This window comes from Dromiciops gliroides, chromosome 1, assembly GCF_019393635.1.
Source record: "Dromiciops gliroides isolate mDroGli1 chromosome 1, mDroGli1.pri, whole genome shotgun sequence".
Classification (NCBI taxonomy): Eukaryota; Metazoa; Chordata; class Mammalia; order Microbiotheria; family Microbiotheriidae; genus Dromiciops; species Dromiciops gliroides.
This window is the reverse complement of record NC_057861.1, coordinates 60,149,350-60,176,094: the sequence shown is the minus strand read 5'-3', so window position 1 is coordinate 60,176,094 and position 26,745 is coordinate 60,149,350. Positions and strand designations below refer to the sequence as shown.

At 40.5% G+C, this 26,745-nt stretch overlaps 1 protein-coding gene across 1 annotated transcript in view; it reads left to right on the top strand.

Moving 5' to 3' along the window:
* Nucleotides 1–364: 364 nt before the first annotated feature.
* LOC122736133 (cytochrome P450 4F2-like) overlaps nucleotides 365–26,745 on the top strand; it is an 82,146-nt gene continuing 55,765 nt past the window's right edge. The window contains exons 1-3 of the mRNA XM_043978178.1: nucleotides 365–529; nucleotides 18,115–18,254; nucleotides 19,191–19,455. The gene's annotated coding sequence lies outside the window, so the exon portion shown is untranslated. The remainder of the gene's footprint in view (nucleotides 530–18,114; nucleotides 18,255–19,190; nucleotides 19,456–26,745) is intronic.

The window sequence follows — 26,745 nt, the reverse complement described above, 5'->3', positions numbered from 1 at the left end:
AAAGGATATGAACAGAGTTTTCAAAAGCAAAAAATGTAAACGATCCACAATCTCATATGAAAGATTGCTTCAGATCCCTAGTAATAAGAGAAATGCAAATCACAATAACTCTGAGGTTTCAGCTCACACCCAGAAAATTAAGAAAGATGACAAAAGACAAGGGCTAAGTAATGCATTGTAGGTAGAGTAGTGACTTCAACCAGGCCTTCTGTTAGGAGGCCATTGGAGAGCCTTGCTGGGGGAGGGTATGCACAGAAATATAAAAGCCCCAACACTGACCCAATTCAATTCACAAAGCCCTACTTTGTATGGGCAAGGAAGGCACTGTTCTAGGCCGTCAGAAGAACAGACAAAAAGTAAAAGTTCTCCACTGCCAAGCTTACATTCTAATGGGAACATACAGCACGTAGACAGATAAGTAAATGCCAGATAATTTGAGGAAGAGAAAAGAACTAAAAAAAACTAGGATGATCAGGAAAGCCTTTCTAGGAGGTGAGCCCTGAACTCTCCTTTGAAAGTATTGAAAAAGGTAAGGAGGAGGGAGGGCATCCCCAATGTGCGGGAATAGCCTTTGGAAAGGTTGGGAGAGGAGAGCTGCAATACTGAGTTGGGGAACAGTCATTTGGCTGGAATGTGGAGTATGTGAAAGGGAGTAATGTGAGCTATCTGGAAATACAGGCTGGAGACAGATCGTACTGAACTTGAAATGCCAAAACACAAGAGTTGCTGTTTTATTCTAGGGGCCATTAGGAGAAGTCCTGATGTGCTCACAGCTTTGCTTTTGGCTACAACAAAAAAGTGATGCTATCAATGTTTTTGTAAATATGGGTTACTTTCCATCTTTTCTCTCTTTGGGGGGAATAGGCTTAATAGCGCTATTGCTGGGTCAGAGTACACATTTTGGAGACTTTTGGGGTATAGTTCCAAATTGTTTTCCACAGTGACTGGACCAAGAACTATGTTCCAATGCACCTCACACACTTATTAACTGTGTCCTACTGGGCAAGTAATTTCTGTGCCTCAGTTTCCTCATTTGTAAAAACAAAGGGCTTAGACTCAGTGGCTTCTAAAATTCCTTCTAGCTCTGTTTTTTGGTTTGTTTGGGTTTTTTCCCTCGAGCTCTGAAGCTGTGAGCCTGTGACCAATTCACAGGCTCACCAACAGTGTATCAATGTGCCCATTTCCCTATAGCCCCTCCAACGATTGTCATTTTCCCGTTTTTGTCACATTTTCCTGGATGATGGGTGTGAGGTGGAATCTCATGGTTGTTTTAATTTGAATTTCTTGAATTACTAGTGATTTGGAGCATTTTTGTTTTTTAATACTGGCTATTTTTAATATGGCTTGGATTTTATCCTTCGAGGTGGGGAGATTAGGGCGATACAGATACCATTTCACTGCAAGGTCCTTTGACGATAGAGAGTGAGATCAGTTCTTTCTCCAGCACGGAGGAAGATCAAGCCAGGGCTTCTGGGTAATTACCTGGTGATTGTCCTGCCCTCTTCACATCTGACTGCTATCGCTTTGTCTCATCCCAAGTGGATTGGGGGATGGGATGATATGCAGTCGGGAGATCTCCTCTAGGTAGTTGTCTGACTCTAGGAGGATTCCTGGAGGTGAGAAGCCTGGTGTCTGAATCTTTAGGAGACTACTCTGTTGGGAGATGCCAAGTGCATAGCACCATGCCCGGAAGAGAGAAGGTCCTTAATAAATGTTTATTGAATTGAATTGAATGCAAGGCAGCCAGAATGTTTGGGTGAAGGTAGATTGTGGAGCAACTTAAATGACAGGCTGAGGAATCGTTTAAACATGTAGTCACAGCAGTTCCCTTTCCATAGATAGGACTTTAAGGTTTTCAAAGTGCTTTATTCCTAACCCCTTGAGGCAGGGTAGAAGAACCATCATCATCTCCCTTCCTCTATCCCTTTATAGAGCTGAAGCTTCCAGTGAAGTTCAATGACTTGCTTAAGGTTCATGGAATTCTAGCTCTGAGGGTCAAGTCCTCCATTTAAAGCAGCCTGCCTGAGCCCAGATAAAGGGGAAAACCGTCCTGGCGGTTTTCCCTATCCTCTGTCTTTGACCCTTTGAGCTCAGTGCTAGGGTATATGGGGAATGGATTATGTATCCTGGAGCTCCCTCTGCTGGAATGTTTTAGGACAACAGACTAGAATCAGATTTAGCGTTGGAAGGGACAAAGAAACTGAGGCCCAAGGCAATATGGGTGGAAAGTGGCAGTCACAATTCAGACTTTTGATTATCTCTTCTCCATCTAATTTTCAATATACTCTTACTGATAGATTTCTTCCTTGTTGTCTTCAAACATGCCCAGTTCTACCACCATGTTTAGAAAACCTTGATTTGCCCCTACAGTCACCTTGAGCTTATCCTGTATCTCTGCTTTCATCCACAGCCAAATCCTAGGACAAAACCCTTTCTATGCTTGTTGACTGCATGTTTTCACCCTTTTCTCACTTCTCAATGCCTTGTATTTTGATCTTCACTCCCACCACCCAACTGAAACAGTTCTCTCCCAGGCAACCATTGTCAAATTGAATACCCTTGGGGGCAGCTAGGTAGCACAGTGGATAAAGCACTGGCCCTGGATTCAGGAGGACCTGAGTTCAAATCTAGCCTCAGACACTTGACACTAGCTATGTGACCCTGGACAATTCACTTAACTTCTATTGCCCTCGCAAAAAACAAAAAAACCCCAACAAACAAACCTAATACCCTCTCCCACTACCCTTGGTACTGTTATTCCTGACCTCTGTGCAGCATTATATACCACTGACCAGGACCCCTAGTTGAACAATCCCCCTGAACTAACTAGGCCTTTCTGACATTGCCTCATCATGCTTCTATTTCTACATCTGATCAGTGGATTTCAGCAAGGCATTTGAAGAAATCTCTTTATGTTATTCTTGTGATCAAGAGGGTTCAGATGATAGCACAGGTGAATCTGGGGCTGGCTGAATTACCAGTGATTAATATATGCAGGAATCCCTAGCTCTAACCTCTCTGATGAGCTCCAGACCTCAATGATTAAGTGCCTGTTAGACATCTCCACAAACATAATGGGAAAATACTGAGCTCTTTTCCAAAATATATATAAAAACAAATTTTGACATCAATTTTTTAAAGCTTTGTGTTCCAACCTCTCTTCCTCCCTCCCTTCCCATCCCCACCCCCAAGAACTCAAGCAATTCAATACGTTATACATGAGTAGTCATGGAAAACATCCTCACATTAGCTAGGTTGTGAGAGAAAAGAGATAAAAAATAAAACTTCATATTAAGGAATTGTCAAAAAAAAATGTGTTTCAATCTGTTTTCAGATACCATCAGTTCTTTCTCTGTAGATGTATTGCAATTTTCATAAGTCCTTCAGTGTTATATTGGATCATTGTCTTGCTGAAAATAACCACATGCTTCTCAGCAGGTCATCTTACACTATTGCTGTTATTTTGTATACAGTACATTTCACTCTGCTTCAGTTCATGTGGGTCTTTCCAGGTTTTTCTGATAGTATCCTGTTCATCATAACTTTTATATGTGAGAGGATTATGTTCAGATCTCATAGTTCCCACTGACCCCCTCCCCCCCCCTTGGCCCCTGTCTCTGAAGATGGTCAACTTAAATAATGGGAAAACTCACTCAGGTATTTCAGCATTGTTTTCTGGCTGTGTTAATTTTAGAAGGATGACAGGCTTAAAATTTATCTTCGGCTATGTTGAGAAATCAAAGAAATCAAGTAAAGAATAAAAGAATACCCCATTGTTGGGACCCTAGGGTCAAAGGGATTCTGCTCTGAGAGGGAAAGATGTGTCACAGACCATCTGGTCTCAGCTTCATTATCACATCCTGTGCTTGTTTGCAAAAAAGTATAAAAATGGCTTGACTTATTGCTTTGGTGTGTCACATGTCTTGATAGCATGGGCACCTTCTTTCGAAAGAATAAATGAATTCTATATGCTTTGGCCTCCTTTCTTCCTGAGTCCCGAATATTGAATTGGTGGGCAAATCCCCAACCCACTCATATGGTACCCTAAACTTAAAGAATTTTCTTCACAAGAGCCCAGCAAAGCAAGTACCATAAATTTTGCCATTATAGTCAATTATCATAACTATTTCCTTCCATTCTATTCCCTTCCCATGATATTTATTCTATTTTCTATCTTCTTTTACCCTATTCTTCCTCAAAAATGTTTTACTTCTGACTGCTCCCTCCCCTGCTCTGCCCTCCCTTCTTTCACCCTTCTCTCCTTATCCTCTTCTCCTCCTACTTTCCTGTAGGGTTATTCTCTCCTTGAGTCCACTCTGATGGGATTAAGGTCTTTGAGCTAATTCTGTGTTCTAAATTTTTCTTCCTCCCTCCCTCCTCAACCCTCCCTATGAAATCAAGCAATTCAATATGTCATATTGGTGCAGTTATGCAGAACATCTTCACCTTCCTCGAAAGTGGTTTGCTTTTTTCTGCTCCCTCCCCCAGTCTGCCCTTCCCTCCTTCCCCTCTCCCCCTCCCCATCTCTTTCCCCTCCCTCTTTCCCTCAGGGCAAAAATATATTACTTTACCCACTTGAGTATGTATGTTATTCCCTTTTTGAGCCAATTCTGATGATAGTAAGATTCACTCACTCCCCCACTCCTTCCCCCTCTTCCCCTTCCCATCCTTAAGCTTTTTTTCTTGTTTCCTTCATGTGAACTACCTCTCCCCAGTCCGCCTCTCCCCTCCCCCTCCCCCAGGGCATTCCTCTTACCCCTCAACCTTTTTTTTTTTTTAAGGGCAATAAGGGTTAAGTGACTTGCCCAGGGTCACACAGCTAGTAAGTGTCAAGTGTCTGAGGCTGGATTTGAACTCAGGTACTCCTGAATTCAGGGCTGGTTCTTTATCCACTGTGCCACCTAGCTGCCCCTTCCCTCAACCTTTTTTGTTTGTTCGTTTGGTTGGTTTTGGGTTTTTTGTGAGGCAATTGGAGTTAAGTGACTTGCCCAGGGTCACACGGCTAGTAAGTGTCAAGTGTCTGAGGCCAGGTTTGAACTCAGGTCCTCCTGGCTCCAGGGCAAGTGCTCTATCCACTGTGCCACCTAGCTGCCCCTCAACCTTTTTTTAAAAAGTTGTCATCATGGGTTAGCTAGGTAGCACAGTGGACAAAGCACCGGCCCTGGACCCAGGAGGCCTCGAGGCCAAATCCTGCCCCAGACATAAGACACCCCACCCTGTGTGCCCACAAAGAACAAGGATAAACAAAAAAAAAATGCTTTACAGATATCATCCCTTCATATTCAGTTCAGACATGTGCCCTCTGTGTATTCCTTACTGAGAAAGTTCTTATGAGTTTGAAGTATTATCTTCCCATATAGGAATGTAAACAGTTTAATATTTTAATATCCCTCATGATTTCCTTTTCCTGTTTACCTTTTTATGTTTCTCCATGGTCTTGTATTTGAAAGTCAAATTTTCTATTCAGTTCAGGTCTTTTCATCACAAATGCCTGAAAATTCTCTTTTTCATTGAATCTCACTCCTCTTAATAACTCTACCATCTTCCTTAGGATCCTAGCTGGAAATCTGGGAAGTATTAAAAATTGTTTCTTTAAATTAAATTTTTTGTTACATTTTCAACTTTTTTTTTTTTTTGCAGGGCAATGGGGTTTAAGTGACTTGCCCAGGGTCACACAGCTAGTAAGTGTCTGAGGCTGGGTTTGAACTCAGGTCCTCCTGAATCCAAGGCTAGTGCCTTATCCATTGTTCCACCTAGCTGCCCCTTTTGTTACATTTTAAGTTTCAAACTGTCTTCCTCCTTTCTTCCTCATGCTGAACTAAAGAAGGCCACCATTTGACATATAGACGCACATATATACACACGTGTGTAAAATCACACACATGTGTTTAAACCACACAGATACATACATGTACAGTGTGTGTGTGTGTGTGTGTGTGTGTGTAAAATCACTGGCCATCACCAGTCATCTTGATTTATGTCTTGCCACTGGACTCCGATGATTTTGCAGCTCTGCCTCACTTAAATCCAATTCACTTACAAGTCTAGACATCACCCTCATGTTGTCATTGGTATTCTTTGAGAGTAACAAACAACAATGTAAAACTACACTATGAATACTTCTATTCATCAGTTCTTTCTCTGGAGGTAGATAGCATCTTCCTTCATGGTCCTTTGTGCTACTAATTGGCAGGGCAATGAGGGTTAAGTGACTTATCCAGGGTCACACAGCTAGTAAGTGTCAAGGGTCTGAGGCCAAATTTGAACTCAGGCCCTCCTGAATCCAGGGCTAGTGGTCTATCCACTGTTTCACCTAGCTGCCCCTTTCCCACCAACTTTTACGAAATCGTGAATTCTTATCACAAAAGCTTAAATCTATACATTTGTCAAATACAAGGTTACTATAATCATTTACTATTATGGGTTTTTTTTTTTTGTTTTTTTTTTTTTTTTTTTAGTAAGACAATTGGGGTTAAGTGACTTGCCCAGGGTCACACAGCTAGTAAGTGTTAAGTGTCTGAGATTGGATTTGAACTCAGGTACTCCTGAATCCAGGGCCGGTGCTCTATCCATTGTGCCATCTAGCTGCCCCTATTATGTTTTGCTTGGAAGCATTTTTGCTTCTTAATAATTTGCTTCTTAATAATTTAATAATTTCTCCCTCAGTCCTCACAGAATCACAGAATTTCATAGTTCATGATCGATGTGATGATTAATGGATTGACATCTACATTGAAGAAGGTTCTGTAATGTGATACCATATGTTTTGAACTTTACCTCTCTTTTGCTTAAGATTTTTTTTCACTCACTTGGTTGAAAGGCTGTATGATGTGTTTATATCAAATTTTTGGATAACATGAATCTGTGAGGGATAGCTATGAGGGATAGTTGAAGGACCAAACTGAGATTTCTACCTTCCCCACCCCATAGGCTAGAACAATAAGCCAAATTTAATTCAATAAAACATTTCAAGGATAAATGCCAAGTCCTTTACTTGGGTTAAAAAAGTCAACTTCATGAGCACAAGATGGGGTAGACACAGCTATAGAAGATATATTTTTTTTTTTCTTTTGCAGGGCAATGGAGGTTAAGTGACTCACCCAGGGTCACACAGCTAGTAAGTGTCAAATGTCTGAGGCCGGATTTGAACTCAGGTCCTCCTGAATCCAGGACTGGTGCTTTATCCACTGCACCACCTAGCTGCCCCCTAGAAGATCTCTTGGTTTTCATGGACTGCCATGATGCTCAATATGAGCTTACATTGAATCATAGAGGCTGATATGGATTTAGGGTGAAATAGGATATGTATGGTTTCCAGAACAAAGTAGATGATAGTAGCATTGAAAGAACTGGGAGTATTCAACTTGGAGAAAAGTTCTCATGTAGAGCAGGGATTAGGCTTGTTCTTTTTGTCCCCAGAGGTCAGGTCTAGGAGTAATGACTATGAGTTCCAAGGGAATGATTAGGGTTCTATGTAAGTAAAAAAAGATTTTTGGACAGAAATGCTTCCAAGTGAAATGGGCTCCTTTGGGAGGTAATAGTTTTACTTTCACTGGGAATCTTCCAGGGAAAGTGGGATGATTTCCTAGCAGGTCTTCAGCAGGGCTTCCCATTTTGGAAAGGTATTGATCATGGGCATAGAGGAGGTTGACGAACTGGGCGTTTGAGGGCCCATCAATATGATATTCAAGTGGCCAATTATGAGGGAGCATTTAGGGTAAAAATGAGAACTTCGGGGCAGCTAGGTGGCGCGGTGGATATAGTACTGGCCCTGGAGTCAGGAGTACCTGAGTTCAAATCCGGCCTCAGACACTTGACACTTACTAGCTGTGTGACCCTGGGCAAGTCATTTAACCCCAATTGCCTCACTAAAAAAAAAAAAAAAAAGAGAGAACTTCTAGAGAAAGGGGAATAATCTGGGGGCTGGTAGAATACTGTAATTAATTAAGACCTGAGGAGGGCAATAATAGACCGACAGGTGAAGTGAACCTTCAAGGAGAAGCGCTTGCTTAGTAATGACAGTAGAGCGAGGGTTTGGAGAGGCAGTGAGGAGCAAGGAATATGTGTACTCCCCATCCTGGGTCAGTGGGGCCATGAAATATGGTATCCCTAGTAATGGAGAGAGTTCAGGGATGTGGTAGTGTTTTGTAAAAGAGAGATGGGAGAAGTAGTCAGAGAGATAGGAGGATATCTGTGAGAATAGTGCTATGGAAGTCAAGGAAGAAGTCAATGTTTTGGCACATAAAAGGGTGTTGTTCCAAATAAATGAAACATTCAGTTAAGCACCAAAACCTAAAAAGAAAATAATTAAAAAAATAAAATAATAAAACAATAAAGTTAATAACAGCTATAATTTATATAACACTTGTTATGTGCCCGGCACTGTGTTAAGTGCTTTATAATTATAATCTCATTTGATCCTTATAACAATCCTGGGATGTAGGTGCTTTATTCTCTCTATTTTATACTTGAGGAAACTGAGGTCAAGTGAGTTTGTCAAGGCACACAGCTAATAATTTTATGAGGCAGGATTTGAACTCAGGTCTTATTGACGCCAGGTCCAGCTCTTTATCCATTGGCTACCTAGCTGGTGTAACTATTTTTGGCCTTTCTAAAGTATATTATGGGGGCAGCTAGGTGGTGCAGTGGATAGAGCACCGGCCCTGGATTCAGGAGGACCTGGGTTCAAATCTGGCCTCAGACACGTGACACTTACTACCTGTGTGACCTTGGGCAAGTCACTTAACCCCAATTGCCTCGCTCCCCCCCCCCAAAAATAAATAAAGTATATTATGTATGATTATCAAGGTAGCAAAGCAGTTTTTAAAACATAACTTAACTCAACCTAATAACCTCAAAATATATAATAATTAAGCCTGTATCAACAAGGTAAAAATATACAAACACTGCTCAAGGTAAATACCTTATGAAATAACACTGAAGTGCTCCCATTTACCCTTATAGCTCTATAGCTCATGTAAACTCCAGGGCATTCTTATCTCAACAAGTTGGGGGAGGAAAGGTTAAGGACCTAGAATGATTGTGTGGGGGTGGGGAGCAAACTAAACATGTACTCCTCCCTCCCTATACTACTGATTCATCCCATTTATTACATCCTCAGCTGTGTTCCAAGTTGACTTCTAGAAATTTTCACTTACAGCTCTAATCTCTGACCTTTGTCCCCCATTTGCCATCTCTATTTTTCTGTCTATTCCTCCTATGGGTTTTCATTGAAGGCTTAGGGATAGGGGTGTGTCACTTTGATCCATTACTGTTTTGTTTCCCACTTATGTCACAATCACATTCAGATTCACATTCTCCTTGTTTTTGTTTGTTTGATGAATATTTACGAATGTTCACTCTGTGTAAATCTCAGGACTACAGAAGGGATGGAGACTAAGAAAGTGGTGCTTGAGAATGAGAATCTAGATTTCCAGACAATAGCTCAAAATATGGGATTGAAAGATAGAAGGCCACATGTGGAGTATGCCCAACACAAAGGGATCAGATTTTTTTTTGCCAAGCTAATCAGGACATTAAGCTAACGGGATGATGGAAGGAAAAGATTTTATATCTTTGTTCCTCAAGTTAGATAATAATATAGAGAGTAGTCACAAAAAGGAAGCTGAGACACCCAGATATTCATAGAAGACAAAATTCGAGAAAAATGACTTTAGGGAACAAGAAGAACTATGGGCTCTATCCCTAGGAGATAAGGTTGACCTCATAGGTATCACTGAGACTTACTGGGATGAAACCTATGAACCGCCTGTGCTTCTGTATGGGTATAACTTATTCAAAAGAAACAGGGTAGGTGAAGTGTGGGGTGGTATTGCATATGAAGAAAATATGCTCATGTAAGGAAATCCAGGAGTCAGAGGGGGAAATAATGGCAGAGAATATTTGGATAAAGTTCAGAAAGGGGAAAAATAGAAGTAATTTTTGTCATCATGGTTACTATAGACCATTTAGATAGAAAAAGGAAATAAATGAGGTTGGGAAAGAGATCACAAGCCTGGAACAAAGGTGTGACGTAGTAATGATGGGGGGATTTCAGTTATTCAATCAACCAGTATTTATTAAGCACCAGGCACTGTGCTAAGCACTGGAGCCATCTACTGTAACTCTCTTTGTGTTAAAAGGAGAGAAGATAACAATTTTTTCACTTGCCTTAGTGATAGAGGAACAAACAAGGAGAAATTTTCTTCTCATTCTTATTCAAAACAACAGGGGAGAAATGTCTGCTGATATGGAAATGATGGGGACCTCTGGAGAAGTACTCTATCCTAGAGTTTGTTATAGTAAAGGATATCTGGGTATAGTCTGACATGTCCTCTAGATTTTGGAAAGCTAGATGTCAAAAGGTTTGAAGGCTAGACAGGTAGGATCTCATAGATTAAAATGTTTCAGGGGAAATTAACCCAGGAGAGAAGGAATATACTTAAGAATAAAATTCTGAAGAAATAAATGGAAACTATTCAGATGAGGAGAAGTTGAATTTATCTGAAGAGATTGGTTTAGGTATACCTTTAAGGCAACAACCAATTTAGATTAAAAAAAAAAAGAAATATGCAGGAGTTGGAAGCAAGGCTAGGTATAGTCCTATGAAAATTGTGTTGGGAATGCTTAAGCTCAGAATGTACTAAATGGTGAAGGAAACTAAGGAAAATTTTTTTTTTAAGTTTCAAAAAATATGGATAGAGCACCAGCCCTGGATTCAGGAGGACCTGAGTTCAAATCTGGCCTCAGACACTTGACACTTACTACCTGTGTGACTCTGGGCAAGTCACTTAACTTTCATTGCCCTGCAAAAAAAAAGTTTCAAAAAATAGATTTTGGAAGAAAATGAAAGATCAGTAAAGGGATAGGACCTTTCCTTCAGGTGGATGGGGAACTAACAATTTACAGTAGAGAAAAAGAATTTTCTTTTGTTGTTTCTACTTTCTATATGAAGGAAAATTGCTATTCTATTGGGAATGATGGAATCAAAATTGACTAACAGTGAGTTGATACCCAAGAGAAACAAAGAGATGATTATCCCCCACTTGAACAATTTGATTCACCTGGCCCAGAGGAACAACATTCTTGGCTTCTGAAAGAACTTGAAGATAGGATTTTTGAGTCACAAATGGTACTATTTGACATTGTGGCAAACAGGAAAGGTGCCACAAGATTAGAGAAGGGCAAATGGCGTGCTTTTCAAAGAGGCATAAGAACAGAGTCAATGTAGTCTCTAAACCAAGGATTTTGATTCTTGGGAAAAGTCTAGAATCTATCGTGAAGAGATGATTGTTGACCATGGAGATAGGAGAAGCAGCATCTAGACTGTCTAGATAGTGGAAGCACGATAAAGAATCAACACCACCTCATCAAGAACAAGTCATGCCAGAACAGCCTCATCTTTTTTTTTTTTTTTTTTTTGGTGAGGGTTACAAAACTAGTATTTGAAAGGAATGTAGTAGATAGAATTTATCTAGATTTTAGTAAAGATTTTGAGAAAGCATTTTATGCTATTCTTGTGGAGAAGATGGAAAGACATGAGTTGCCTGAGTAGGGATACTTTGGACTCATTCTTCCAGAGTAAGGCTAGAACCTTTAGGGTTTGAGGAGTACCCTTGAGCGGTTAGACGTATTTTTCACTAATACTTTTGCCTCAAATGAGCTCTCATTTTGGTATTTCCCCAACTGTTAGCTGCCAGTGATTAGTGTTACGGATTCATTTAATAACTTTGCTAAAGGGATATTTACTCTAATCACATTGCAAAAACAAAAATAAAAACATTGTTCCCCAATATCAGGGGCACACCCTTTTCTGTACCATTTCACTCTCTGCAGAGAATGCGGTTAAACTCACTACAGTTTCAACATAGCATTTTCCCTCACCCATTTGCTTCCCAATGCAGGTGTTTTGGCTAGCACCGGGCAGCATCCCTCAGTTCATTCCTCTGGGTCTTGATGCTGGGCTGCCTGGCCATAAAACCTGGCATGTGCTCTAGCTTCCAGACTTTTGATAGCTTTTGAAGCTCATAAGGCCATAGCTGTCTCCAATACTTTACTCAAAGGTAAGAGAGAAGGCAAGGAACAGAGGGCTATATTCATGGATTATGGTTTCAGATGCTAAGGGCCTATCATTGTCTCTTTGTCAAGTTCATAGATGTTTGCAAGCTGGGAGGGAGTAGCTAACACTGTGGATGAAAGAATAAAAAACCAAAAAGATCTTGACTGCCTAGATATTGGATTGAACCAAACAAAATGAAATTCAATAGGGATAAATATAAAGTCTTGCCCTTGCGTACAAAAAATCAACTTCACAGGTAAAAGATTGGGTTAGACATCAGATATTCTAAAAAAAATCTGAAGGTTTTAGTGGATTGCAAGCTCAATATGAGTTAGCCATGTGGTGTGGTAGCCAAAAAAAGCTCATGTGACTTTGGTGTGCAGTAAAAGGGGTATTTCTTCTAGTAACAGGGAGGTCTCAGTCCTACCATATTTTACCCTCATTAGACCATGTCTGGAGTATTGTGTTCAATTCTGGACCCCATGGTTTAAGGCCATGGAGAAGTTGGAGAAGATCCAGAAGATAGTTATCAGTCTAGTGAAGGGTCTCAAGTTCATGTCACAGCCTACAAAAGAAAGGACTCAATGGACATGAGTTTCTTCAAGTATCTTAAGAGATGTCATATGGGAGAGGGATTTGATTCGTTTTGTTTGTCCTGAGAGAGTAGAACCAAGAGCCAGGGTAGAAGTTGCAAAGGGAGCAATTGGCTTTAAATGCCCTGAGCAGTACAATTAGCCACCTTTTAGTCAGTATCATTTCAGACATACAATCAGTCAACAGCCATTTATTAAGCACTTACTATGTGCTAGGCACTGTTCAAAATGTTGGTGATACAAAGAAAAGGAAAAAAAAGCCCCTGACCTCAAGGAGCTTACATTATTTTTTTATGCAAATATTTTATTATAATTTTTATAAGATTAGTTTTGAATAGTTTATATACCGTTATATCCTTTTAGTTATAAATATAGTTTTAGTTATAAAACCCCACAGACAAGGTACACTTAGGTCAGCCTGGGTCTGTAAAAGCCAATCTACACATTTACCAGTCTCCTTTTACTTTGCAAAATTATATAAAAATAAAATCTGATAATTAGTTATACAGTTTTGATTTAAAGATGAAAATGAAGAGGTGCTCTTTATAAGATTTCAACACTAGGAAAACAAGTACATCTCTGTACAAAGTCTCCCACATACTACACTGCCACTTTTTTTTTTTGGTGAGGTAATTGGGGTTAAGTGACTTGCCCAGGGTCACACAGCTAGTGTCAATTGTCTGAGGCCAGATTTGAACTCAGGTCCTCCTGACTCCAAGGTCAGTGCTCTATTCACTGTGCCACCTAACTGCCCCTACACTGCCACTTAAAGCACCATTACAATTTTCAAGTTTTTATAGCTAGAATAGTGCCACCAAGTTGAGACTATGGCTAGAATGATAACCCTAACCCTAATTGACAGGACTCTAATTTTCTTCAGTCAAACTCTAACTCGGTTCCCTCTCTTCACAACCCTCAAGCCCAGTACTTAAAAGATTGGGGTTTTTGAGGGAAAATCCTTAACAAAAAAGTTTATTCACAGTTGTAGTGGTCTATTTCCCTGCCTGCCACCACAGCCAAGGGTCAGAGGGGTTGAAAAGGCCCAAATGAATATTGTTCTAAAGTCTAATTAAAGTAGACGGTCCATAGCTTCTATGTATAAGAATTGCACAAGGATTTTATCTGCACCAACTAACCCTGTGAAGAAAGCTAGTACACTTTCAATTCAAAAAGCATTTCTCTATATTAAAAAATTTAAATAAGGCAAATGATGCATGCTTTCCTAAGGTGTGAGATGCTATTTGTAATTGAAAATAGCTTATTTCATAGGTATTATTTAGCAGATCATACCTTGTATGATCTGCTAAATAAGGTAACCTCCCTGTTACTAGAAGAAATACCCCTTTTACTGCACACCAAAGTCACATGAGCTTTTTTTTTTGGCTACCACATCACATGGCTAACTCATATTGAGCTTGCAATCCACTAAAAGCCTAAGATTTCCTTAGGAAAAGCACTCATCTGTGGGGTGCACATAAAATTTACCCTAGAACTAGTTTTATTCTTTCCTAATTTTAAGGGAAGTCTATTTTGAAAGGGGAAAAAAAGGAATAAGGACTTTCTTCAATACTAAAATTTGAAGTATCTTTATGGTAATGTGCTCAGTGTGGATTTTAGAGCAAACTATACATAAATGGAATAGTGGCCAGATAGAGAATAAGCTGAGGTATTAAACCTTTGAGGCCTTGTCTAATCCACTAGGTCCTGATATAGAGAATTCTCTTCCACCTGTAGTCAAGTTAGGAGGTTACATTCTGATGAAGGAGATAATATATAAACAAAGAAGACAATATATAAATAACAGGTAATATATATATATATATATATATATATACTATTTTCTTTTTTTTTTCTTTTTTTTTTTAGTGAGGCAATTGGGGTTAAGTGACTTGCTCAGGGTCACACAGCTAGTAAGTGTTAAGTGTCTGAGGCCGGATTTGAACTCAGGTACTCCTGACTCCAGGGCCGGTGCTCTATCCACTGTGCCACCTAGCTGCCCCTATATATATATATATATATATATATATATATATATATATATATATATATATATATATATATATATACACACACATATTAGATGGGAGGTAATTTTGGAGGGGAAGGCACTAGCAGCTGGGTTGGGGGGCAGGGATTAGGAAAGTCCTCTTGCATAATGTGGGAAAGGTGAAGATTCCAGCCAGTGAAAACACATGGAGGTGAGAGATGGAGTGTTATTTAGGAGGAACACCTAGTAGACCAGTATGGCTGGATCACAGAATTCATGTAAGGGAGTAAAGTATAAGAAAACTAGAAAGACAAGAAGGGACTAGGTTATGAAGAGCTTTAAATGCCAAAAAAAAAAAAAGGTCCTAGAAGAAATAGGGAGTCACTAGATCTCAGTGAGCAGGGTGGGTGACATGGTCAGATCTATGCTTTAGAAAAGTCACCTTGGTAGTTGTGTGTGAGTGGAAAGAAGGGAATATGTAGGAGAGTTCCTATGGAAGCAAAAGCAAGATTTGGCAATGGATTAGATTTGCGAGGTGAGAGGGAGTGAAGATTCAAGGATGATATACACTGAGGTTGTGAGCCTGGGAGGGCCCTTAGGACCTTAATAATAGCAGAAAAATCCAGAAGTGATAGATATCAAGAAAGATAATGAATTCTGTCTTGGACACTTTGGGTTTTGGATGTTTATGGGATGGACATTCAGATTAACGTGACTAAAAATTACTTTGTGATGTGTGACTGTAGTTCAGGAGAGAGGTTAGGGTTGGATATATAGATCTGGGCAGGGTTATGCTGGCAAATATTTAACCACTGGTTCTCAAAAAAGGGGTGCATGACACACTTTTTTTTTTAGTGAGGCAATTGGGGTTAAGTGACTTGCCCAGGGTCACACAGCTAGTAAGTGTTAAGTGTCTGAGGCCAGATTTGAACTCAGGTACTCCTGACTCCAGGGCTGGTGCTCTATCCACTGTGCCACCTAGCTGCCCCTCATACTTTTAAGTTTAATCTGAATTATTAGCATTTTCTCAATTTTTTCCTTAATAGTGTTTTATTTATTGATTTTTTTTACTAATTACATGTAAAGATAGTTTTCAACATTCATTTTTGTAAGGTTTTGAGTTCCAAATTTTTCTCCTTCCCTCTCTTTCCTCCTCTCTCCCCAAGACAGCAAGCAATCTGATATAGGTTATATATGTACAATCATGCTAAACACATTTCTATATTAGTCATGTTGTGAAAGAAGAATCAGAATAAAAGGTTAAACCACAAGAAAGAAAAATGAAAGCAACAACAAATAAAGTGAAAATGGTATGTTTCAATCTGCATTCAGACTTCATTGTTCTTTTTTTGGATATGGAGAGCATTTTCCATCACAAGCAGAATTTTGGAATTGTCTGGGATCGTTGTATTGCTGAGAAGAGCTAAGTCTATCACAGTTGATCATTGCTCAATGTTGCTGTTACTGTGTACAATGCTCTCCTCGTTCTACTTACTTCACTCAATATCAGTTCATGTAAATCTTTCCAGGTTTTTCTAAAATTTGCCTGCTCATCATTTCTTCTTATAGCACAATATTATTCCATTGTTCAGCCATTCCCCAGCTGATGGACATCCCCTCAATTTCCAATTCTTTGCCACCACAAAAAAGCTGCTATAAATATTTTTGTACATGTGCATAATTTTCCTGTTTTATGATCTCTTTGGGATATAGACTTAGTAGTGGTATCGCTGGGTCAAAAGGCATACACAGTTTTATAGCCTTTTGGGCAGAGTTCTAAATTGCTCTCCAGAATGGTTGGATCAGCTTACAACTCTACCAACAATGCCTTAGTGTTCCAATTTTTCCACATCTTCTCTAATATTTATTATTTTCCTTTTTTGTTATATTAGACAATCTGATAGGTGTGAGGTGGTACCTCAGAGTTGTTTTAATTTGAATTTCCCTAATCAATAGTGATTTAAAATTTTATTTTGTGGGGCAATGAGGGTTAAGTGACTTGCCCAGGGTCACACAGCTATTAAGTGTCAAGTGTCTGAGGCTGGATTTGAACTCGGGTCCTCCTGAATCCAGAGCTGATGCTTTATCCACTGCACCACCTAGCTGCCCCCATCGATAGTGATTTAGGACATTTTCCATTTTTCTTAAGACTAGACAATCAGCACCAATAATAAATAAAGCTCTGATTTGCAGTATTTGCCAATTTTTGAGTTGTAAATGCTCACACTGAAAATTTAACAACTGGTTCCCGGAAGTCAATTCTAGCACATGCCTGGGTTTGGGAATCATTTGCATAGAGATGATTACTGAACCCACTGGAGCTGGATCCTTAAGTGAGACAGTATAGAAGAAAGAGAGAAGCAGGCATGATATGGGTGAAGGAGCAGTAAAGGAGACTGAGGAGACAGGCAGGAGAACCAAGAGAGGGAAGTGTCACAAAAACCTAGAGAGAATCCAGATGGAAAAGGTGATTGAGAGAATCAAATGCCACAGAGAGGTCAAGAAGAATGAGGATTCAGTGATATAATTACAAGGTCTATGCACCAAAGAAATCAAAGAAAGAAGAAAAGGACCCAGAGGTACAAAAATATTTATATCAGCTCTTTTTATAGTGGCAAAGAACTGAAAACTGAGGGGATGCCCATCAATTGGGCAATTGCTGAACAACTCATGGTATATATCCCAGAGAATACTATTATGCTCTAAGAAATGATTAAGGGGATAGTTTCAGAGAAACCCGGGAAGACTTGTATGAACTGATATAAAGTGAGTGAACAGAAGCAGGAGAACAGTTTATATGATAACAAAAATATTGTAAAGACACACAACTTTGAAAGACTTGGGAACTCAGATCAACACAATGACCAATCATAATTCTAGAAGACTCATGATGAAACATGGTGCTCGTCTCCTGAGAGAGAGGTGATGGAATCAGAGTATAGATGGATACATGTTTTTTGGACCTGGCCAATGTCAGATTTTTATTTTGCTTAACTATACATTTTTGTAACAGGGGTTTTGTTTTCCTTGCTTTCTAAATGGGGCTAAGGGGTAGGGAGAGGGAAGGTGGGAGGGATAGGAGGATCTTAGTTTGGAAATAAAATAGAATTTTATTTTAAAAGAAAGAATATTAGCACTAAACAACAACAACAAAAGATGAGGTTTCAGAAAAGGCCATTAGATTTGGCAACTAAAAGATCATTAGGAATTTTGGGAAAGAGAAGTTTCAGTTAAATGATGAAGTCAGAAGTACAGATGATTCAGAAAAAAATTAGAGGAGAAAATGTAGCAAGAAAAGGCAGAGATGGTCCTGAAGACAACTATAGGATCTTAGCTGAGATGGTAGGATTAAGTAAGAGTTTTTAAGAATGGGGGAGATCAGGATATGTTGTTCATGGTTCTGGGTAATTCCTTCTGACTCCTTTTCTCCCTTCTCCCCTCCAATGCCCTCCTCCCACTGCATTTCTTGTTCCCAGCTGGCGCTATGCAGGAGGAAACCACAGGCCATGCCAAGAAAAAGTCTGTCTAAGCAGATGCTACACTCTGAAGATGGCGGAACCCGATTAGAAGTTTGCTGTAATATTCCAGGAGAGAAAGAATATAGATCTGAACCAGGGTGAAAGTTTGGGGATGAAAATAATGGGATAGGGGCAGCTAGGTGGCGCAGTAGATAGAGCACTGGCCCTGGAGTCAGGAGTACCTGAGTTCAGATCTGGCCTCAGACACTTACTAGCTATGTGACCCTGGGCAAGTCACTTAACTCCAATTACCTCACTAAAAAAAAAATAATGGGATAGATGTAGAAAGGGAACCAATAGAATTTGGTGATTCTGACTACTGACCAAATGGGAAGTCTCTGCCTTCCAGAAGGAGGCTAGTTAATGTCAGAGGCACTTAGTTGGATCTTAGGAATTCTCCAAACTTCAAGTATCCCTCATGCTTTGGTTATTTCCTGGGGGCTGTTTCTCTCTCTTTTTTTCATTAGAGGGAAATTAGAGAGAGATTGGAAAGGGATAATAGTAATAGTAATAATAATAAATGGCATCTACCTAGTGCTTTAAAGTTTTCAAAGTTCTTTACAAATATTATCTCAGTTTATCCTCACAACAACACTGGGAATTTAGTATTATTAATATTCCCATCTTACAGATGAGGAAAGTAAAGAATCAGAAGCTAAGAAACTTGCTCAGGGTCAAATAACTAGTAAATGTCTGAAGGTGGATTTGAACCCAGACCTTCTTGATTGCAGGTTCAGCTATCTATCCACTCTACCACCTAGCAGGAAAGAGTGAAAAGGAGAAGAGGGAAGAAAGAAATGGGTGCTGAGAAGGGAAGGTGAACTAGGAAGCACCATATTGGGACAGTTGGAATAAAGGATCTTGGCTTTGGGGGAGTGGTTGTATTTATATCTTTCTAACCAGGACAGGGTGGTTGGGAAAGGAAAGGGAAGGGGAGGAGCAGGAAGGTAGATCCTAGTGTAGGGAATGACCTTAGGAGCCTGGCTTCTTATCTCTCCTAGCCTTTCACCTACTGTCACAATTTGTGTTCACAGAACAAGGACAGGGCTTTTCTGGCCTGTGTCTCGAGCTTCCCTCCCTGCCCTAGCTTCTACCCAGGCTCGTTCAGTCGCGTTCAGTGACCCTGCTTAAGCCTCCTGCCTGTGGGGGTGGAGTCAGAGGTGTGGTCTAGAGGATCTGTGAACCTTTCTTTCTGGCTTTGGATAACAGTGAGGAGCAGGTGGCATCCAGACAACAGGAGAAGGTGATCTTGGTTTTCCAGCTACCTTCCTCAGAGACAGAGACAGAGACAGAGAACAGGTAATTTTTTTGTTTTTGTTTTTGTTGTTGTTGTTGTTGGTTTTTTTTTTGCGGGGCAATGGGGATTAAGTGACTTGCCCAGGGTCACAGAGCTAGTAAGTATCAGGTGTCTGAGGTCGGGTTTGAACTCAGGTACTCCTGAATCCAGGGCCAGTGCTTTATCCACTGTTCTACCTAGCTGTCCCGAACAGGTAATTTTTTTTTTGTTGTTGTTGTTGAGGCAATTGGGGTTAAGTGACTTGCCTAGGGTCACACAGCTAGTAAGTGTTAAGTGTCTGAGGCCATATTTGAACTCAGGTCCTACTGACTCCAGGGCTGGTGCTCTATCCACTGTGCCACCTAGCTGCCCCGAACAGGTAATTAAAAAAAAAAAGCTGATATTCAAGCCTACAGCTGGAAAGGGAGCTGCTCTAGGTTGTAGGAGGCAGGATAATAATGGCCATGAAAATGGGTATAAGAAGCTGGGATGAGGAGAAGATAGAGGTGAGGCCCAAAGAGAGACTGGAGAGGAGGCTGGGGAATTGGAGGGAGGTTGGAGGTTGATCAGAACTGGGCATGGGGAATTTTCACTGCAAACAGAGTTTAGTGGGAGTTGGGCCAGTTGATTTGTCATGAGTTGTCCTGCCCTCATCTGTTGAGTGCCCTCTCTTCTGCCTTTGCCATGGGTCAGCTCTGCTGAAAGAGACTAGTAGACAAGCATTAGGCACAGACCTTATGTCTTTTTTTCAGAAGAAAAATAGCCTTGAGGCAACTAGGTGGTGCAGTGGATAAAGCCCCAGCCCTGGATTCAGGAGGTCCTGAATTCAAATCCAGCCTTAGACAGTTGATACTTACTAGCTGTGTGACCTTGGGCAAGTCACTTAACCCTCATTGACCCGCAAAAAAAAAAATAGCCTTGCCAGGACTATTATTTCTGGGGACCAATGGCTGTTAGTGCTAATGGTAAGGGACTTCTGTAGCTCTGGTTCACCTTTAGGCCACATTGGCTGGAAAACTGACTGAGTAGGTGCTCCATGCTACTTGGAGGGCTCTGGAGATAGTGAATGTGAGGTAGAGAGGTGGATGCCTTAGCTTAGGGGATGGATGTGGGAATTGGGTAGAGGAAAGAAGAGAAAGATGGAGACTGGTTAGGGCCCTGGATGATGTCCATTGGAAGTCAAGATGGCAGGTAAAAACAATTATGGTCGTTGCAGGAAGCAGGAATAATAGCCCTGGGAATCAGTCGAAGGAGGAAGACCAGAGGCCCAAGGCTGGATGGGGCCTCTGACAAAAGAGGAGAAAACTGAGGCTACTCAGACTCCAAATCCCACTTGGGTTTTGCTATGCTTTCTCTTTTCTAGTCTACTTTATCTCTGTGTTCAACTTTTTCTTGCCTCCAAATCTGTTATTATATCCTTTCTCTTTCCCACTGCCATAAGCACATACCCAGGTCTTTCACAAAGTAGTCTAGATTTGATATTCAACAATATAAAGCTTTCCCCAAATCAATCAATCAATTAATCAGAAATTGTTCTAAAGTACCTACTAGATGCCAGGCGCTGTTATGCTAAAAATACAAATAGAAAAGTGAAGCAGTCCCTGCCTTCAAAGAGCTTTTATTTTGATAGGAAAACAGCATGCACTTATAAAGGTTTATACAAAATAGGCACAAGGTAACCACAGGGAAAAGACACTAGCAGCGGGCAACCAGGAAAGGTCTAATGTAGAAGGTAACAGTTAAACTGGATCTTGGAAGAAACCAGAGTTTCTGAGATAAGAGGTAAGCAGGTAGAGTATTACAGGCATGGGTGACAGGCAGGGCAAAAGGATGGAGGTAGGAGATGGAGTTATATCAATAAACCAATCAATCAACATTTATTAAACACCTACTATGTACCAGGCACTGTGCTAATCATTCCTCATGGGTGAGGAACAGCAAGGAGGCTGGTATTATGGATAGACCATGGTGTGCGGGGAGAAGTAGTATGTAAGAAGACTAGAAAAGATACAGATTGTGAAGAACTTGAAATGCTAAACAGAGTTTATTTGGGATCTTAAGGGTACTAAGAAGTCACTGGAATTTACTGACTGGTGAAAGAGGAGAGAGTATTCTGGACCAGGAATAACTCAGGGCAATCCAGTGATTCAGAATTCGAATTACAATATCATTAAACAATTTATTTTATTTTATTTTTATTTTTATTTTTATTTTTGGTGGGGGCAGTGAGGGTTAAGTGAATTGCCCAGGGTCACATAGCTAGTAAGTGTCAAATGTCTGAGGCTGGATTTGAGCTCAGGTCCTCCTGACTCCAGGGCTGGTGCTTTATCCACTGCACCACCTAGCTGCCCCGGAATTACAATATCATAAGACATTCATAGATCATAACATGCAATAAGATGACTTTAATAATTAAAAAAGATAAACATTATTTCCTGGTTTAAAAGGCAGGATATTAACTCAGATAAGAGGGCTATTCCTCCCTGCCTCTGTGGAAAGTGGTTATGCTAGGTCTAAAAGGTGTTTCCCCAAGGCAATGAAAAGTCCACTAAAATCTATGGTCCTACAAGATGGAGCTTATATGGTTCAGGCAGCAAGGAAGCCAAGTGGCCTCCCCACTCCATTAAAGGACAACTGGGAATGTCAGATCCACATGTGGCACAAAAGATAACTTAAGAACCATCACCAAAATCTCTCACAGGTCCAAGTCATCCATAGTAAGGTAACTAAGTAGTCATAAGCTTCTTGCATGTAATCTGTCATGGGGTCTGAGTTAGTACTAGGATTCACTCTATCCTGCCACCAACTTGGTATTCCTGCGTTCACCAGTAAAACTTCTTTTTTTCCAGGATCCTCATCTGGGGAGATTCTGGCTCCTTTAGAAACCTCTTTTTTTTTTTTTTTTTTTTTTTTTTTAGGCAGGGCAATGAGGGTTAAGTGACTTGCCCAAGGTGACACAGCTAGTAAGTGTCAAGTGTCAGAGGCTGGATTTGAACTCAGGTCCTCCTGAATCCAGGGCTGGTGCTCTATCCACTGTGCCACCTAGCTGCCCCAGAAACCTCTTCTAAGGAGCTAGGGGTGGAATGTAGAGTTCCTCTCATTGGTCAAGGTACACTGGGCTAGTGGAGGGGGCAAAGCCCTAAGACTGGGACTGGAAGTCTCAGCCTCTATTTGTGACCCTTCACAAATAATAATAAGACCTGATAGGACCAGAGAAGCCTGGACAAACATGATCTTGAATGTATTATTTCCAGTGAAAAATGGAAGTCTCCCATGACTTACCCATCTTGTTAGAGGGGCCATCTTTCAATTACCCGACTCATAAAGAGCAACTCTGGATGGAGGGCAAGGGTATGATCATCATCCATTCAGTAGCAACAAGGGCCCATTAACAAGGAAGCAATTCTTTTTCAAGGGCAGTAGAGAGTGGCTGTTTTGTGAACTTGTAAATCCAGAGGTGTGATGATTGTTTAATATGACCAACTCTTGGGGAGCTCTGCTTGGCCTGATCCTTATGGACAGAGACATGCGAGACAATAGGCCCCCTAGAATCATGAAATCCCAGGAGGAGACACAGATGGGTAGCCCACTTTAAGTCTTTTAAGGCTACAGTCTAATCCAAACTCCACTTAAAAGAAGGAATTGGTGAGTGACTTGGTAAATAGGGACCATCAAAGACCCAAGTGGAAATGTTGGTTTTTCTAGAACCCGAAGAGTCCAATTAGCCCCTAAACTTCCTTATTTGATTTTAGATCATTATAGACTACATCTAGAATCACCCAGGTTCTTCCCATCTTCTGCATTCCATTTTGTATTGCCTGCTTATTTCAAATAATCTTGTAGGCTTTGAAACTGAGGCATTTTCTTTCCCAAGACCCTGCTTTTAGTTGTTGTGGAGTCATTCTTTTATTCTAGGTTTTCCTCATGGATCATTCATAATATTTCTTCCTACTATTCAGTATTTTCTGTTTAGGACCTAGCGCTCGGGCCAGACTCAACCTTCTACCGTGTTCTTGGATAAAGTGACCAAACCCTGTTTGATTCTGACCTCTATTTCCTGGGTTTTTGCTGCTAACTTCTATTTCTATGGTTGTGGTTCCCTATTCTCCACTCAGAGGAATGGCAGATTTTAGCATCCTGTGTCAGAGGTGTTCAGTTGTTTGTGTCCAATCGGGGTATTGGGTAGTCATCTGATCCCCCTGGGACATTTCCAATTGGGATCCCTTATCAGCACACAGTGTGTCTTCTGTGTGCTTTGGGGGCTTTCTTGATTTTAGTTCTGGGACATCTTTCATTCTCCATCTGGGACTTCCTTGTTCAGTCATTGCCACTTCCATCCTCCTCTCCGTGGGATTTCTCCTATCAGGGCCCTGCATGGTCTTCCAGACATCTCCTCCCCCATGGTGTTTCCTTGTTGAGGGTTTTGAACTTTACTCCCTGAAGCTTCCTTCACAGGATGCCCTCATATAGTACTTACCTGTTTGGCAGTTACTGATGTCTCTGGCAGGACTCAAATTCTTCCAGTTTCCACATTGGAAGTCTTTTTGTACATTCTTGATTGGATGAAGGAACTTATTGGTATTTCTCTTTACATTTCATGGTCATTGATGAATCTGCTGCTTTTCTATGTCATTATTGGAGTAAAAGTGGGAGAGTTGGGCTCCTACATATCTTCCCTACCACATATCCCATCTTAACCTCCATTCAGTGAATTCTTTTTTTTATTTTTTGGTAAGGCAATTGGGGTTAAGTGACTTGCCCAGGGTCACACAGCTAGTAAGTGTTAAGTGTCTGAGTCCAGATTTGAACTCAGGTCCTCCTGACTCCAGGGCCAGTTCTCTATCCACTGTACCACCTAGCTGCCCCCAGTGAATTCTCAGAAACTTAATTAACTGGGCTGGAATAGGAATTTTCTTAGCTTTGACCTCCTTGTCTCTTTTTTGTTTTTTTGTTTTGCAGGGCAGTGGGGGTTAAGTGACTTACCCAGGGTCACACAGCTAGTAAGTGTCAAGTGTCTGAGGCCGGATTTGAACTCAGGTACTCCTGAATCCAGGGCCGGTGCTTTATCCACTGCTTGTCTCTTATATGATCCACCATCCCTGATATAGGGTTTCTGCCATGGTGGCTTCACTGAACCCAATCAATGCCACATCAGTAAAGTGGTGGGCATCAATGCCCTCAGGAATCAGGGTCCCTTTAAGATCTTTGCCCCACCAAACTGGGACAATACAGAGGAGAATTCAAGTAACCCTGAGAAAAGTTGGTCATGGTATACCAAATACCCTCCAGGTTAAAACAAATTGCTCTTGGCTAGTCTCAGTCAACAGAACAAAAAAACATGAAAAAAAAAAAGAACAGAAAAACACAAAAACAAAGATGCAATATTAGTGACAATAATCTCATGCCACTTGCCGGGAGTCTGGGCTACTGGGTTCCCCATACTTACAAGATCAGGAACAGCCATGGTGATTATAACAACTTTATTCAGTTCCCAAGAACCTACCATAAGTCTCTAGGAACCACCTGCCTCCTTCACTGACTACAAAGAATTACTAAAGGGGATTTTGTATGGTGATGTATCATCTCCATTACTAGAGAGGAAATTCTTTCACATTATTCCTGATATTCCTAGGACCTGCTATTATTTGATATTAACTACTTGGGTTGGCTCATGCAACTTCGAAGACTTCCATTTAGCCCTACCCCACGATAACTTATACAAGTTATGATAAACACCTTTGCAGGTACTGACTTCTACAAATTCGTAATATACAAGTTGAAGATACAGATTAGACCCACAAGGGGTCTTCTCCAGATAGCCATGCAAGGAAGGGTTCTCCTTCTCTTGGTGGTCTTCCTCCCTAAACCCTTAATGGAGACTGGGGTACCTCCATGAACCCCAAAAGAATGCTCTGGTATAATATTAGCATGACTAATTAGCCCTTTACTTATAGGTTAATGACTTTCCCAGGGTCACACAGCTAGCACATGTCTGAGGCTAAATTTTAATTCAGGTCTTTCTGACTCCAGACCCAGTGCTCTTTTCTCTCTGCCACCTACATGCAGGGCATTGATGATGATCCAACAAATGAGTCTTTGAAGGGGCAGACAGGAAGAAGGAGAACCAAGGGAGAACAGTGTTATGAAAATTCAGAGAAGACTATATTGAGGAAGAACCCAACAATGTTAAATGCTTCAGAGAGGTCAAGAAGGATAGGGATTGAAGAAAAAAAGTCATTAGATTAGGCAATTAGATTATTGCCCAACTCTCAGAATCTGTGACCTTATTAATTGGAAAAGGTGAAAGAAATACAAATATGTGTACAGGACAGGTGGTATGGATTGGGAATGACTCAAGTCAAATGAGAATTTCAGAGCAGTTGGTGGAATTTTTAGGAATATGGACATAAAATTCCTTTCTAGTGTTGCTTTCCTTTATACATACATTTTCCCTGAGACCATGAGCTATAACTTTAGCTAAATTCTTTCAGGAGCAAATTCCTTGGCAAAACAGAAGAGTCCTGAAGCAAGTGATTGGACCTAATTTAAGAGAATGTACTAGTCCACAGTTAAAAAAAGCAAACAAAACAAAAACACAACCCACCCTCCCAATAGTGGCATAAGTGAATGCTTCCTCTCAGGACAAACCCAGTTGAGGAATAGAAAATGTATTTCTTTCTTATTTATTTATTTATTTATTTATTTATTTATTTATTTATTTATTTATTTATTTATTTATTTATTTATTTATTTATTTAATGTATGAGGTATTTTATTTTTTCCGTTACATGTAAAGATAGTTCTCAACTTTTGTTTATACATGCTTTACAATTTCAGATTTTTCTCCCTCCCTCCCCTCCCTCCTCCCTCCCCTAGACAGCAGGTAATCTGAAAATGTATTTCTTCTAATGATCATGCTACATTATTAGGCCTCTGAAGTGACAGAGTTTACCCACATTGATGACTTGTGCCAAATTCTCATTTGCTTTCTCTTGAGGGAAAACAATTGATCAAATGATAAACTTGGTAAATTACCCAATGTTTGATGTTCTAAAGGTCAGACTTTCCAAGTCTTATTATAGAGGCAGCTAGGTGGGGGCAGCAGATAGATTTTTGGACCTGGAGTCAGAAAGATCCAATTTCAAAATTGGCGTCAGATACTTAACTAGCTGTTGGACCCTGGGCATGTTACCTAATCTTGGTCAGCCTTAACTTCCTTATCTGTAAAACAGGAGTAATAATAGCATCTACCTCCCAGGGTTGTTGTGAAGACAGAAGGATATGAATATTTATTAAGTGCTTTGTAAACCTTA